General features: G+C 47.0%; 1 protein-coding gene across 3 annotated transcripts in view; it reads right to left on the bottom strand.

Annotated features, from left to right (window-relative positions):
• Nucleotides 1-15,502, bottom strand: part of LRP1 (LDL receptor related protein 1) — a 326,669-nt gene that overhangs the window by 205,991 nt on the left and 105,176 nt on the right. The window lies entirely within an intron of this gene.

The raw sequence follows: 15,502 nt of genomic DNA, 5'->3' as shown, positions 1-15,502 counted from the left end.
GTGACCCCATGGACCAAAGCACGCCAGGCACTTCTGTCTTCCACTGCCTCCCGCAGTTTAGTCAAACTCATGGTGGTAGCTTCAAGAACACTATCCAACCATCTCGTCCTCTGTCATCCCCTTCTCCTTGTGCCCTCAGCAGTAAATTACACAGAGTAATTAACTCATTCTTAGAAAAACAGGATCTGCACAAGGGTACCAGGCCTAATGAGCACAGCAACTCTTCTTCAGTAGGTCTTGCCCAGTGAGGTAGTTGCAGAGACTGAAGGTCCCTACCTTCCCACAGCTGCCTAAGTCTCCTCCTCTCTGAGTCTTTCCCAAGCAATCTGAGACTGTGCTGTCTGCCTTTGCTCCTCCTGCGTCATGCCTCATGGACTACCAACCAGTTCATGGCACCTAACTGGTGTTACTTAAAACTTGGTGGGATGAGACTCATGACTGCAATGTAGAAACTGAGAAGTATATCCTATTCAAAAGGAACAGACCAAACAAGAAGGGAGGACGACTAGTACTGTATGTAAAGGATGTGTACATTTGTGAAGAGATCCATGACATCGAGCATAAAAGGCAGACTGAATCATAGAATTTTAGAGTTGGAAGGAACCCTGAGGGTCAGCTAGTCCAACTGGCTGCAAGACACGAGAAATCTCAACTAGAGCATTCATGACAGATGACCATCTAACCTCTGCTTACAAACCTCCAAGGGAGGCATCCCTGCTACAAAACACTACAAAATCTATAGTCCACAATCTACTGAGGGAGTCCATTCCAGTGTTGAACAGCTCTTACTGTCAGAAAGTTCATTATGATTAGTTGGAATCTCCTTTCTTGTAACTTAAAGTCATTGGTTTGAGTCCTACTCTCCTCAGAAGGAGAAAACAAGCTTGCTCCATCTTCCATGTGACAGATATTTGAAGATGGCTATCATATCTCCTCTCAATCTCCTCTTATCCAGGCTAAACATACCCAACTCCCTCAACTGTTCCTCATAAAAGCTTGGTTCCACACCCTTGAGCATCTTGGTGGTCCTCTTCGGTACACATTCCAGCTTGTCAATATCCTTAAATTGTGGTGCCCAGAACTGGACATAGTGCTCCAGGTATGGTCTGACTATGGAAGAATAGAGCAGGACTATTACTTCCTTTGATCGGGACACTATACTTCTGATGATGCAGCCTAGAATAGCATTAGCTTTTTTTAGCTGCTGTATCACACTGTTGACACATGTTAAGCTTGTGGTCTATGAAGACCTTAGATCTTTTTCACATGTACTACTGGCCATCCATGTGTCCCTTCGGGAGGTGGTGGGCTCTCTCCTTCATTGGAGGTTTTTAAGTGGAGATTAGATGGTTATTTGTCACAGAAGGTTTACCGTATTTTTCGCCCTATAGGACGCATCTTTTCCCCTCCAAAAATGAAGGGGAAATGTGTGTGCGTCCTATGGGGCAAATGCAGGCTTTTGCTGAAGCCTGGAGAGCGATCGGTGCGCACCGACCCCTCTCACTCTCCAGGCTTCAGGAGAGCCCCACCGCCAGCCCCGCAAACTCGGGAGACAGCGGGAGGCGCAGCCGCCTTTCCCGCTGTCCCCCGACTTGGTTAGAAGGCTGGCGGGGGGGAGAAGCCTGCTCCTCCCCGTCGCCAGCCCTGCAAACTGGGGGACAGCGGGAGGCGCAGCGCGCCTTTCCCGCTGTCCCCCGACTTGGTTAGAAGGCTGGCGGAGGGCTTCCCCCTCCTCCAGCCCCGCAAGCTCCCAGAGCCATGCCAAAACTGCACGCAGCTTCGGCATCGCTCTGGGTCCTGTTCTGGGGGCCCCGCGCCTGGGGGAGGGGGAAATAATTTTTTTCCCCTTTATTTCCCCCCCCCAAAAAAAATCTAGGTGCGTCCTATGGGCCGGTGCGTCCTATAGGGCGAAAAATACGGTAGTTAAGATTGCTGCATTGCAGAGGGTTGGACTTGTTGACCCTTGGGGTACCTTCCAACTCTACAGTTCTACAATTCTATGATTTTATTATTCTATGAACAAACACTGCATTTTCTAGGGAGGAGCAGAACAACTGTGGTAAATACACTCATGGTGCCAGGCTTTGTCTATAGCTTAGGAAGAGTCAGGTCACCTGAATCAAGGGGGTAAAATAGAAGGAGGAGGAGGAGGAGGAGGATGGGGAGGAGGATGGGGGGGGGAGAACCAATATGTCTTTTCACTTGTTGGGCAGGGAGAGTACCCAGAAAATGCTGACAGGGTCCAGGAGTCTAACCCTTGTTGGAAAGACACACACCAAGGAATACCGCTGATTTGGCTCATCACAAATTCCTTTGCTTAACACACACACACATACACTTCTCTAAATGACAGCTGTTGTGAGAACACTGGTTGAGAAGAGCTGGTAAGTGGTTGAGAGAAGCCACTCCTCCTTTGCTTCCCATATTCCTGCTGGAAGAGGTTCAAGCTTGCATAATTTGCAGCAGTAATTTTCTTGGCCTTCATTTATGGACATGTTAATATGTCTGAGGGCATTGTTCACACAGGCACTCCTGCTACAGTTATTGTGAAGTGAATACTTTGCCTCTGCATCATTCATACCATCTTTAGGTACATTCCCCATTCTTCCACTACAAAGCTGTTCATGTTTTACAACCAAGTCACACAAGAGTATATCAGAGATCTCTCTTCTGCTTTCTGCAAAAGAAAGAGTCCCCTCTGCAGGGGGAAGAGGCATTTTGAAAAATGCATAGTGCCGGCCCTCCTTTTCGCTAATGTCCATATGAGCACACATTTCCAGAGCAGGCTATGCGCTCCTCCCTGCTCCTTGCTTTAATTTTCCTCTCAATGATGTTTTGAACTTTACTGAAAAGCAGCAGCAAAGAATACACAAATTACTCATCCCTGCTCATAAATCCTAGACTGCTAATGCCAAAAGCCTTGTAATCAGCATGAATTAAGCATACTGATGCAAATAACACCTTATCTCATAAAATTCTTACTTGGCACATAACCCTGACTGAAGTGCTTCCTTTACAGTTCATCTCTCACAGATGCTTAGCAGTAGTAGAGTTGCTAGCACAATCAACGTTGAATTGGGTGCAACTGCTTTGCAGGCCTCATTTTGGGGATACAAGAGCCCAGTTCAAATCCCTACCTTAGCAGTGAAGATCAGCAGATGGCCTAGGACCTAGACAAATCAATCAATCTCTCCCCCCCCCCCATGTATCTCACAGTTCTTATAATAAAATGCAATAACAATATACACTGGGATGTACTGGCAGTGGTGAGTGGAGAGAGAAAAAGATGTCATATTCAAATTCTGAAGGGTTTTTGGGGAAAAAGATTGCCAATCTGAGGGGAAGAGATCAAACTATGGGCAGTAGTTTCTTTCTAAAATCACAAGGGATGAAATACAAACTACAAACATCAGGCCTGAGCCCAACATCACCTACTGCAATTGTGTTAACATAATTCTGTCACATTTACTGTAGACATAAGAATCTGAAATTAATATCCTTCCAAGCATCGTTTTCCTCCTCCCCTCGACAAATCCAATAAAACCTGTAAACAAGTTGTTATGACCATGCAGCTTATTAAACTCTGTATTCATGTTTAAGAAACAGGATTCAGAAATAGGCTTTGGGGCCGTTTGTACCACTATGCTGAAGGAACAATAGCTCTTTACCCTTCTGTGTTAAAGTTGAAGCCAAACAGCTAAGGGGACTGTAAAACTAAGCTGCTTAAAATACCTCAACCTCTCCAAAAGGCAGTAGTTATTTCTGCTACCAGGCTGCCTCAGACAAACCCTCTGGTTTGTACAACATTAGTTTTATCCTGCTTTTTAATAACACCACTTTCAACAAATGCATTCCATAAATCCTAAAACGAATAAATAAATCAAATAAAGAGACTGCCATATGATAAAACTGTTGCCTGGGCTGTAGCTAACCTCTTCAGGCAGCCCATTTGGACAACAACTTCTCTCTCGACATCACAATTTTGAGCACTGTAAACCTAGATCAAAGGATGTTCCCCTAGTGGAGATACGGGGGGGGGGGGGAGTTGCACAAACATAAATCCTTGCACAAATGGAGTGAGTGCATTGGCCACCACCCCATAGGACTACATTTGCCTATAGCCCTTCTAGTGGTGCAGCAATAAAACTGCTAGCACACTTGCAAAGCTAAGGAGGGCCTGGCCTGGTTTCAAATTGGATTTGGGGGTAGGGGGAACACATTGTGATTCTTGCATTGCAGGACCCTTCCAACTCTATAATTCCATAATAATGCAGGCATTGCTCCTCTCTTCCTTCTGCACAGTTATAAGGAGGGCTTTGGCACAGCTGAGGTTCATTTTTACTGGATCTCAGTTTAGCGTTACATTCAGACACCTGGAGTTTTGGAGTACATTGTCAGCGATATGCTGTTGACACACAGTTCCACTTCTCCTTTAGGTGTGGCAGCAGATGTGCTAAACCAATGCCTTGTGTCAGTAATGGACCGGTTGAGAGCCAAGAAACTGAAGCTTAATCCAGACAAGACTGAGGCACTGTTAGTGGGTAGTTGCCTAGACAGAATGTATGGGATGTGGCCCGCTCTGGATGGGGTTACATTTGCTCTAAAGAAAGCAGGTACAGTACACAGCTTTGGGTACGTCTGGATCCATTACTATCATTTGAGGCTCATGGGGCCTTGGTTGTACTGGTGGCAAAGCTGTGCTCCTATCTGAACGGGGCATTCTGGGTGTTTTAAGATATATATATATATATATATATATATATATATATATATATATATATATATATGCAGGTTTTGGTGTCTTCGGGTGTCTTCCCGTGTAAGAGTTGGGGTGTCTAGGCGACGTTTCGACGAGGTCTCACTCGTCATCTTCAGGCTGGTGCTTTCGGCTTCTTGTTACTGGAACAGAGCAGGGTCTCAGTGTTTGAGTTCCTATAAATACTGTTGAGGGGGTGTGGTGTATAGCCTCCGACATTCTGGGCAGAGAGGAAGTTCCCAGGATAGTGTGACTTTTCTTCTTTTGTTCCTTAATTACTTGAGGGATATCTTGAGTGATTTCTTGAGTGATATTCTGAGTACCACTTAGGATATCACTCAAGAAATCACTCAAGATATCCCTCAAGTAATTAAGGAACAAAAGAAGAAAAGTCACACTATCCTGGGAACTTCCTCTCTGCCCAGAATGTCGGAGGCTATACACCACACCCCCTCAACAGTATTTATAGGAACTCAAACACTGAGACCCTGCTCTGTTCCAGTAACAAGAAGCCGAAAGCACCAGCCTGAAGATGACGAGTGAGACCTCGTCGAAACGTCGCCTAGACACCCCAACTCTTACACGGGAAGACACCCGAAGACACCAAAACCTGCATTCCTGTACCCGTGAAAATCTACGAAAGCAAATATATATATATATATATATATGGGGAAGGAAATGAATGTCTAATGCAGTGGTTGGCAGTATGAATCTAGGAACAATCAAAACAAAATCCTGAAGGGGACATGAAAGCAGCCTTGGTTTCCTCCAGCAGCTAACCCCAATTTTCATTTAGAGAGGTACAGACCTCAAAGCAATAGGCCTCAGACCAAGGGGTCAGAGCAAGCCCAGACTCTTGCAGTACACACCATAAAGCCTCATATGCTTTAAAAGAATGGGGAAGACACCCAGCACCAGGCAACTCTAGGATAATGTAACAGACCAGGCATAAACATCTTTCTTTTAACAGATCTGCCCTGGGGCGAGAGGCTCTGGCAGGTTTCTGTTGACAGCCACGAAAGTGTTATCACTGCTTTACAATTCCATTGCCTGAAATGCTGTAGAGAAGAAGTAATGCTTCCAAAAATAGAGGCTGCGGTGCAAGCAAAGAAGGGTGCTTGTCCGAGAGCTGCTAGACATTCCTGGTTTTAAACAAGCGTCCCTTATTTAAAAACGCTGCACCTCCCAAGAACACCACAGAAAGCCCACTATTTCACATAATAGGTAGCCCACAACTCTATGCAGCCTTAAGAGGCCCAACCCTTAAAGAATCCACATCCGGCAGCTCTGCAGAGCTCAGCGAAAGAGATACTACATAGGTCTTCTGGCACTCCTTAAAAATTAAACAGCTTCCTTCATTTGTAAATAACAAGTGAATTCAAGAAGCTGACCCATCTTTTAAAAGAGGGCCCTATTTCTTATTGGAGCATATGAGGATTTTCATTTTTGCGCGGTAGTTTCCAGCAAGCCTGCACATATTCCACACTTATTATTGTTATTATTAACTGTGCATCTTGGCAATTCAAATTCCATGACAAGGAACTATATATTTAGCAACCTAGATTTGCATAATGTATCTTGTTCTGCATAAATTACTTTGTCATACATTTTGCATAATTTATTCTGATTTTGTTAAATTATGCTGACTTCTGAGATTTCAGCAGGCACTACCTACACACTTCCAAGAAAAACTTCACATTCATAAGAACTACAAGTTTGCTCTACTTTTTTAAAAAAATGAAGTTCTGTATAGAGACAGCCTTGCCCATCCCATGAACTGTGAACGAATAGGGGTGCTGGGGTTTTCTTAAGTTGCAGCTTCACTTAACAGACTAGGACTTAATCCTGCCAAGACCTCTAAACAGATAGCCAAGTTTGTTCAGATAAATCATACCTCAACATGTTCCAAAGCTGGTAACCATGGTTTCCCAGTTTGGACAAAACTTGGAAACTATGGTTAATTAGAGACCTCCTAGTTTAAACTGTCATGTGAAGGGGGGAAGTAAAGAGGCTGCGTGAGCAGGCAAACTGCTTGCTCATTCCTCACCTTGTTGAGACATAATCACTCAAAGTGGCTGTGAGGGTTTGATTAGCTGCTTGTGCGTGAAAACGTGCTCCCTCAGAGTTTGTGCGACCCCACAAACCTCCGTGTGTGACGGAGCTCCTCAGACATGTCTGCTCTAGTCACTAGTAGAGTCCGACAGTGGCTGTCTGCGGAAGCGTTTCCAGCAAAGAAGTTCCTTAACGGAAACGCGTCTCCTGGACTCACGGCGTGACAGTTTCCTGCGAGGTGTGGGTCTCCCTATGGGAGACTCCGATACCTCCCCACTGTTCTCGCTGGAAGCCTCCCTGAGCCCTCCCTCCTGCTCGCATTCCCTCAGAGACCCACTCCTCCCCCTGCTGGTCCCTGCTTCAGCAGTTGAGTCTCTTTCATCCTGCCTGAGTCCCTCCACCACCTGATGCTCTGATGGCAGTTCCCTGACATCCACCTCCCCTCCAGGGCCCCCCTCACCCCCTCCCAATTCCTCCCCCCTGGGAGGTGAAGGGCTAAAACCCCGAAACGAATCTTCCTCATCTTCTGACGTCTCGAACAATTCTCTCCATCGATCGTCGTCCTGGCCAGCTGAATCCTCCTCCTCTTCAGAATCTGGGAACCCCTCCAACTCCTCTTCCTCGTCGGTGGTGGCAAAGTATTCCCTTCGGAACCTCGCTACAGGCTGAGGTTTACGTGGGAACCTCTGATGAAAAGTCTCTATTAAAACCTCGTCATTGACATCCTCTGCCCTAACCCAGGTGTTTTCCGACTCCGGTTCCCCTTCCCACATTACCAAATACTCTACTTGATCTCCCTTCCACCTGGAATCGAGGATCTCCGCTACATGGTAGCTGTGTTCCTTCTCCTCCATTGCTGGTCCCCTAGTGACCCTCCCCTCACTGTCTCCTCTATACGGTGACAGCAACGACCTGTGAAAAACTGGGTGCAGCTTCATGTGGTTCGGTAACCGGAGCCTGAAAGCCACTGGATTAACCTGCTGTATGACTTCAAACGGACCCAGCCTTTTGGGTCTTAATTTCTTACAACCTCCTTTGAATGGCAACCCTTGGGTTGACAGCCACACCTGGTCCCCCACCCTGATGCTTTCACCTTCCCTTCTGTTTTTGTCTGCCTGCCTCTTATATTCCTCCTTAGCCCTGTTTAAGTTGAGTTGGAGCTGGCGATGGATCGCTTCCATTTCTTCCACGAACTGTTCTGCAGCTGGAACGCTCCAGTTCTCCCCCTCCCCCCCTGGGAAGGCTCTGGGATGGCACCCGTGATTAGCCAAAAAGGGGCTCATCCCCGTGGACACGTTCTCTGCATTGTTGTAGGCAAATTCTGCCAACGCCAGCTTCTCCACCCAATCATTCTCTCTGTCATTAACATAACACCTCAAATATTGTTGGAGAACCCCATTTGCTCTTTCCGCCTGCCCGTTGGTTTCAGGATGACGGGCCGTCGAGAAATTAACCTCTACATGCAGTAAGCTCATGAGCTTCCTCCAGAACCTGGAAGTAAATTGTTTCCCTCGGTCTGAAACCACCCTCAAGGGGGCGCCATGCAACCTAAACACATTCTCTACAAACAATTTGGCGGTTTCTTCTGCTGTAACCGCATGTGAGCAGGCTATGAAGTGGGCCATTTTAGTTAACAGGTCTACTACAACCATGATGGCTGTTTTCCCTCTAGACCTTGGCAGATCAGTCATGAAATCTATTGCCACTGCTTCCCACGGTCTCTCCGGTGTGGGCAGTGGTTCTAATAAACCAGCCGGCGCCTGCCTCTCCCCCTTGGCTCTTTGGCATTGTTCACACCCTCTCACATACTCCCGCACATCTTCCCTGACCTTGGGCCACCAAAATTCCCTGGTAACCAGCCACATGGTTTTGTGTTGCCCAAAGTGCCCTGCTGTGGGGCTATCGTGCAGCTGCTTGAGTACCTTCTCCCTCAATTCCCCTTCAGGTATATATAACGCTCCCTTATAATACAATGCCCCATTTCTCTCCTCAAAACCACCGGATTTGTCTTCCTCCCCTCTGAGATCCCTGAGTTTCCCCTGGGCGTATGCATCCTGCACCGTACCCTCTACCAATTCCCTTTGCCCCACCAAAGTCGCCCCACACACCCAGCGGTCCTCTGGAATGATATGGGTTTCTTCGGGTGCTCCCTCCCCCTCCAAATATTCAGGTTTGCGTGAGAGAGCGTCCGCCCTAACATTCTCTGGGCCTGGCACATAACAAATCTCAAAGTTAAATTTGGAGAACTCTTGGGCCCATCTCAACTGCCTTTGGTTGAGCACTCGCGCCGTTCTCCAGTACTCTAGATTTTTATGGTCCGTGCACACTTGCACTTTATGTTGTGCACCAACTAGCAGATGCCTCCATCTCCGGAACGCCTCATGAATAGCAAGCAGTTCTCGGTCGTACACCGTGTAGTTCCTCTCGGATTTGTTCAGCTTCCGCGAGAAGAAGGCACACGGACGCCACTCTGACTCCTCCTTCCCCGGCTGCAGAAGAAGCACCGCCCCTATGGCTCTGTCAGATGCGTCTGTTTCAACCCTTAGCTTCTTTCGTAAATCCACATGCAGAAGTTGTTCTTCAGAGGCGAAGGCCCTTTTCAGTTCCTCAAACGCTCGCTCCGCCTCCGCCGTCCATACAAACTTCTTTTTACTGCTGAGACAGTCAGTGATGGGCGCCGTCAGATGGGCGAAGTTGCGGATGAACTTACGATAAAAGTTTCCAAACCCTAGGAACCTCTGCACATCCTTCTTGGTTTTGGGTGTTTTCCATTCCAGCACTGCCTGTACCTTGCCGGGATCCATGGCCAATCCCTTGTCTGACAGGCGGTACCCCAGGAATTCCACCTCCTTGGTATGGAACCGACACTTCTCCAGTTTGACCCACAGCCTGTTGGCTTGCAGTCTGCTCAACACTTCTCTGACGTCTCTCACATGTTGCTCCTCATTCTCAGAATACACCAACACATCATCTAGAAAGGCAACGCAATTCTTGTAGAGCAAAGGGCCCAGCACGTGGTTCATAAAAGATTGAAAACACGCGGAGCCGGCTTGTAATCCAAATGGCATAACGAGGTATTCAAACGCCCCCAAAGGGGTAAACATGGTGGTTTTCCATTCATCCCCTTTCCTTATGCGTATCAGGTTGTACGCCCCCCTTAGATCCAGCTTTGTGAAAATCTTTCCCTTCCTCACCCTGGTCAAAATATCATCAATTCTGGGCATAGGGAACGCCACCGGTTCAGTCACTGCATTCAGCCGCCTAAAATCACATACAAGTCTCGGCTTGTCCGCATTTTTTTTGTCCACAAAGAACACTGGGCTCCCCCCTGCTGCTTTGGACTCTCTGATGAAGCCTCTCTTCAGGTTCTTGTCAATGAACCCTCGCAACTCCTGCATTTCCCTGTCTGACATGGCATACAACTTGCCCACGGGAAGCTGTGCTCCAGGGAGTAAATTGATCTGACAATCAAAGGGTCTATGAGGTGGTAGTTGGTCAGCTTCCTTCTCGCTGAACACGTCGCTGAGATCTGCATACTGTGGTGGTACCTTCACCTTCCCCATTACTTCAGTCCCTGCTAGGGTGGCTTGGGCCCCTGCTGAACCCTTCTCCCCTTTGCAGTGTTCTAGGCAATGTGCTGAACCAAAGGACACCACTCTTTGATGCCAGCCAACCAGCGGATCATGTAGAGCTAGCCAGCTCATTCCCAAAATAATGGGAGCGCCTCCCAGGGTGGCCACATTAAACGCTATCAGTTCTGTGTGCCTTGCCACCCTCATTATCATTGGGACAGTCTGCAAGCGGACTCCTCCTCCCAACAACTCCCTGCCATCAATCGTGGTCACCTGCAGGGGGTTGCTTAAAGGGATGGTCTGTATCTGGTGTTCAGCAGCAAACTCCTTGCTCATAAAATTGCAGGAGCTGCCTGAGTCCAATAGCGCCTTTATTTTTAGGGGGTGCCCATTCTGCAGCTCTAGCGACACTTCAATCACTAGAGCAGGTCGAGGAGCTTCTGGCACGGGCACTTTCACTGCTCTTTGGCCTGGCTGCAGTGCCCCAATTGTGGCAACCAGGCGTTGGCTTTTACCTGCTCCGCTCCCCCTTCTTCTCCCCCCTCAACAGCTCCCACCATCCCTTGCCATTCCTTCCTCTGGGGGCAGACTCTGGCAAAGTGGCCTGGCTGTTGGCAGAGATAGCATTTCCGGGGGCCCTTTCCCTCCTTCTTAGCTCCCTCGCTGGTTTTTGAAAATGCGCGCGCGCGCGCTGTTCCGATTTCCACCGGCTCTGCCGGCGGGAAAGCTGGCTCAGGAATGTCTGGAATGCGGAACTCCTTCCAACGTTCCCCTCTCCCTTCCCGCCTCTCCAAGGCTCTTGCCTCCTGCCGCGCTCCTATGGTCAGCGCAGATTTGGTCAGCTGATCCATAGACTCCGCCCTGGGGCTCCGTGCCAGCTCGTCTTTCACCCCCGAAGAAAGACCTTCTTCAAATAGCATTTGAACGGGTGCCGCCGATAAATCCCAACTCAGTCTGTGAATCAGCATGGTAAACTCAGTCCAATATTCACGGACAGATCGACTTCCCTGCTTACAAGCCATTAGCTGTCTGCGCACCACCCCTTCCTCAATATCGCTGGAAAACATGATATCCATTGCACGAAAGAACTTCATTGTGTCCTTTAGTATGTCATTGTGCGTTGCCATTAGGGGTCGAACCCAGTCTCTAGCCCCTTTCTCAAGATGCCCAATTACAAAAGCAACTCGCGATTCCTCATCAGGGAACTCATCGAACTGCACATTAAGGGCATATTGCATCTCTGTCCTAAAAGCATGGTAGTCCTTGGGGTCCCCCCCAAATTTCTGCACCAATCCTGGTACCTTTCTGGGGAATTGAGTGGCTCTCCCCTTCTTGTCCGCATCCTGAGCCCTTCTCTCCTCCAGCCTCGCCGTCTGCAGGGCCAGTTGAACCTCCAACGCTCGGTATCTATCCTCCAAGCTTGGACCAGCTCCAGCCCCTGCTCCTCCGGTTCCGGTTGGTTCGCTCATGATGCCTTCTCTTGCACAGGCAGCGTACAAAGACTGTCGGACTGCTGTGAGGGTTTGATTAGCTGCTTGTGCGTGAAAACGTGCTCCCTCAGAGTTTGTGCGACCCCACAAACCTCCGTGTGTGACGGAGCTCCTCAGACATGTCTGCTCTAGTCACTAGTAGAGTCCGACAGTGGCTGTCTGCGGAAGCGTTTCCAGCAAAGAAGTTCCTTAACGGAAACGCGTCTCCTGGACTCACGGCGTGACAGTTTCCTGCGAGGTGTGGGTCTCCCTATGGGAGACTCCGATACCTCCCCACTGTTCTCGCTGGAAGCCTCCCTGAGCCCTCCCTCCTGCTCGCATTCCCTCAGAGACCCACTCCTCCCCCTGCTGGTCCCTGCTTCAGCAGTTGAGTCTCTTTCATCCTGCCTGAGTCCCTCCACCACCTGATGCTCTGATGGCAGTTCCCTGACAGTGGCTCTCCAGGTACCACTTCAGCTGAACAAGAACCCAGTCTGGCAGAGCTGAGGTGAACTTCCATTTGGCCTAATTAGATATAGAAAGGCTGCCTTTCCAGAGCACCACTTTCCAGAGCTTCCACATTTCTGCACTCTTGAATATGGCTTATTTACAGTACCATAAATGTTCTCCTCAAGCTTGCCCATTACCAATTGGTTATATTACAACTCCTCACACATCCTGAGCATCCCATGGTTAGTTTCAGGGAGCTACAAGCTGTTAAGGGTTTTAAGAACCAAGATTTGTGAATCAATTACATTACAGTATGCATGTCTAATTCACCTAAGCAATATTTAACATCTCCACCCCACCCACCCCCAGCAAAAAAACCCGTCAGGCATCATAGTTTGTCTCAGTACACTGTCTTGCTGAGCATGCTTAAAACAGAAAAGCAACTATGAAAAATGGTGTTTATGAAAGTGCAGCATTTAGGAGGGCTAAACAATGACAGTCAACACCTGGAATTTCTAAACTTTATTGTAAGACTTCTGGTGTGATTTTTCAGGGCACATCTACACTGCAGGGTATTAATTTACCTGTTCCTGCCTTGGTTTGCATTGCTTGCACGGAACAGCTGTGTCTGGGCTCCACCTCTGGACTCCACCTCTACCAGAAGCACATTCTGGGCCTTCTTCATGGAGGGATGGGCCATAACCTGGTAGTAGAGCATCTACTATGCATGTAGAAGGCCCAAGGTGGAATCCCCAGCATCTCCAGGTGGGGGTGGTAAAACACCCTTGAGAGCCGTCCTTGAGATCCCACATGCAAAGCGTGAGATCTACCAGGACACTTCTTAAAACCCTTTTAGAACTCTACTATGGAATTCTTTTACCTAGATTGTGACAGTGGGAAGCACAACTTCCTCTGTTCCTGGGATTAGCTAGCTAGGTGACATTCAGACCTATAAGACTGAACTCCCCATCTAAAACTTTAAAGTCACTACTTGTGAGGACAGAGACAGTTTACTTTTCCAGAAAAGCTCAGCTGCTCTCAGTTACATCCTGTTTGAAGAACATGTAATGATCTGGTTGCAACCTAGTCTAGTCTGAATGTGAACATTGAGCCTGGCTATGTGCATCTTTGATGTTCAATGGGCCCAAGACGGAAAACATCAGTCTCTCAGCATTTTCTCAGCTCAGTTTGAGTGCATGAACTTAACAGTGATTAGCTATTTTTAGTTGCTATTTTGTTAATGTTGTTGCTATTGTTTTATAGATTTTTAACACTTCATTGATTTGTTAATAATATATATGACTTTCGCTATAATTGTGATGTTTAGCTTACTTTTTGTTGCTGTTTTGTTAATAGTTTTATAGATTGCAACTGTTTCAGTGATGATTTTTTTCCTTATTTTATATGATTTGTGCTATATTTGTGATGCTCTTTTTTATGTTATTGTTCCTTATTGTTTGTAAACAGCTTTGAGATTTATTTGAATGAAAAGGGGCATGGAAATACCATCAATCAATCAATATCTGAACAGTCACGAAAAGCACACTTCTTAACCGCAATAGGAAAAATAACCTGACCACCTGCAATCCTTGGTTGTCTAGTCCAGATATGTTTCTCCGTGGCACAAGGATAGGCTCATAGCAATGCCCAGCCTTGCTTTTGGCAGATCTGCACAATCTTCTCTAACTTACTTTACTTGTGCACTGGTGCCCTGCCCACCCCCAGGCACTGGAAATCTTATTCAGCAAGCTCTCTGAAGATTTCAAGGCACTGCCAAGGAACTTTCAAGTATATCTCCACAGCCCTAAGGATAAGTGAAAACGCTCTTTTTAAGCATTCCTTCTACATTCCCCACTATTGCTGCACTCCAGCAGAGTGTCAGCGTGCAAGCACACACACAGAGCTCCAAATCCAAACACCTGTTCTTCAGTAGTGAAAATCTGTAAGTGAAACTGAAACTCACACACTAACATTAGAGATGTTTCCTCCCAGTCAGTCAGGACCACAGAGAAAAACTGCAAGGGAAGAATCAGATCTGCCACTTAGTCACAGAACTGGTAAGCCTTTCAGAGTAAATGACTCTGCTGATAAACAATGGGGGCCTAAAGCCCCCCCCCCCAATACACACCAGCCTCCCAGCAATTTCTCTGCTCAGTTGGGCAGGCTCGGTTTTGGAGGTGGCACCTCTCAAAAGTTACTGGCTCTCATTCAAAACCTGTTATGACTCAGCACAGCTCCTGCAAGGTCGCCTGATTAGGTTAACAAATTTCTGTTTCCAATTTATCCTGATTAAAGATGGATCATGTTTTTGTTTTTTGCTTTTTTATTGGGTTTTATATAATAATGATATAATAGACGATTTACAAGTGAGAAATGAAAAACAAGTGGCTTTAATGTTTTTAGATACAGAGAAAGCATTTGACAACATCTCCTGGAATTTTATGTTTAAAGTTTTGGAATATATGAACTGCAGAAACACTTCTATAAAAGGAGTCAGGACAATTTGTCAGCTAATTTGATAGTAAATAATGTCCTGACTGAGAATTGTAAAATAACTAAAGGAACAAGACAAGGCTGCCTGTTGTCAACCTTGTTGTTTATATTAGTTTTAGCAGTATTGGCGCAAAGCGAAAGATGTAATCAAGAAATTAGAAGTGACCATCTGGAATAAGCTTTATTTCCTAGCATTCAAATAATTGTCATAGGTCTGACGTCCACCCTACTATGCATCTTTCTGAAAATCTCATCTCCCGAACCACCCAGGTTGCTCTTGCAGACACTAATGGATCAACTAGGTTGCAGATTTAATCCCTGTATGGGACAGCTGCATATTCCTGGATTGCAAGGGGTTGGAGTAGATGAACCTCACAGTTCCTTCCAACTCTACGATTCTATGAACTAATACTGTATGTCCCTTTGCACACAAAAAACAGATGCAGTCACCACAAAGCCAGTAAGTGAAGTTGGAAATTGGATCCAAGCAGTAATTTATCTGGCCAACTCAAGTATTTTAAACCCCAGTTGATGTTTCTCCTTGTCAAAGTGATGTCAGAAAGATGCAATTTGAAGTGGAAAAGCAGCAGGCAGGGAGAGGAGATACTGTTCTCTTGGTCAAGCGTTTTTGCTCCATCCCATCTCCATCCCAGCCTCTTTCTTCTCAGCTAAGGTTCCAGGCCCATATTTCCATTGCAAACAAGAGTCTG

This window comes from Podarcis liolepis (assembly GCF_965112155.1).
Source record: "Podarcis liolepis genome assembly, chromosome: 2".
Taxonomy (NCBI): Eukaryota; Metazoa; Chordata; class Lepidosauria; order Squamata; family Lacertidae; genus Podarcis; species Podarcis liolepis.
Note: the sequence above shows the minus strand (reverse complement) of the source record. Positions and strands in the feature narration are given on the sequence as shown.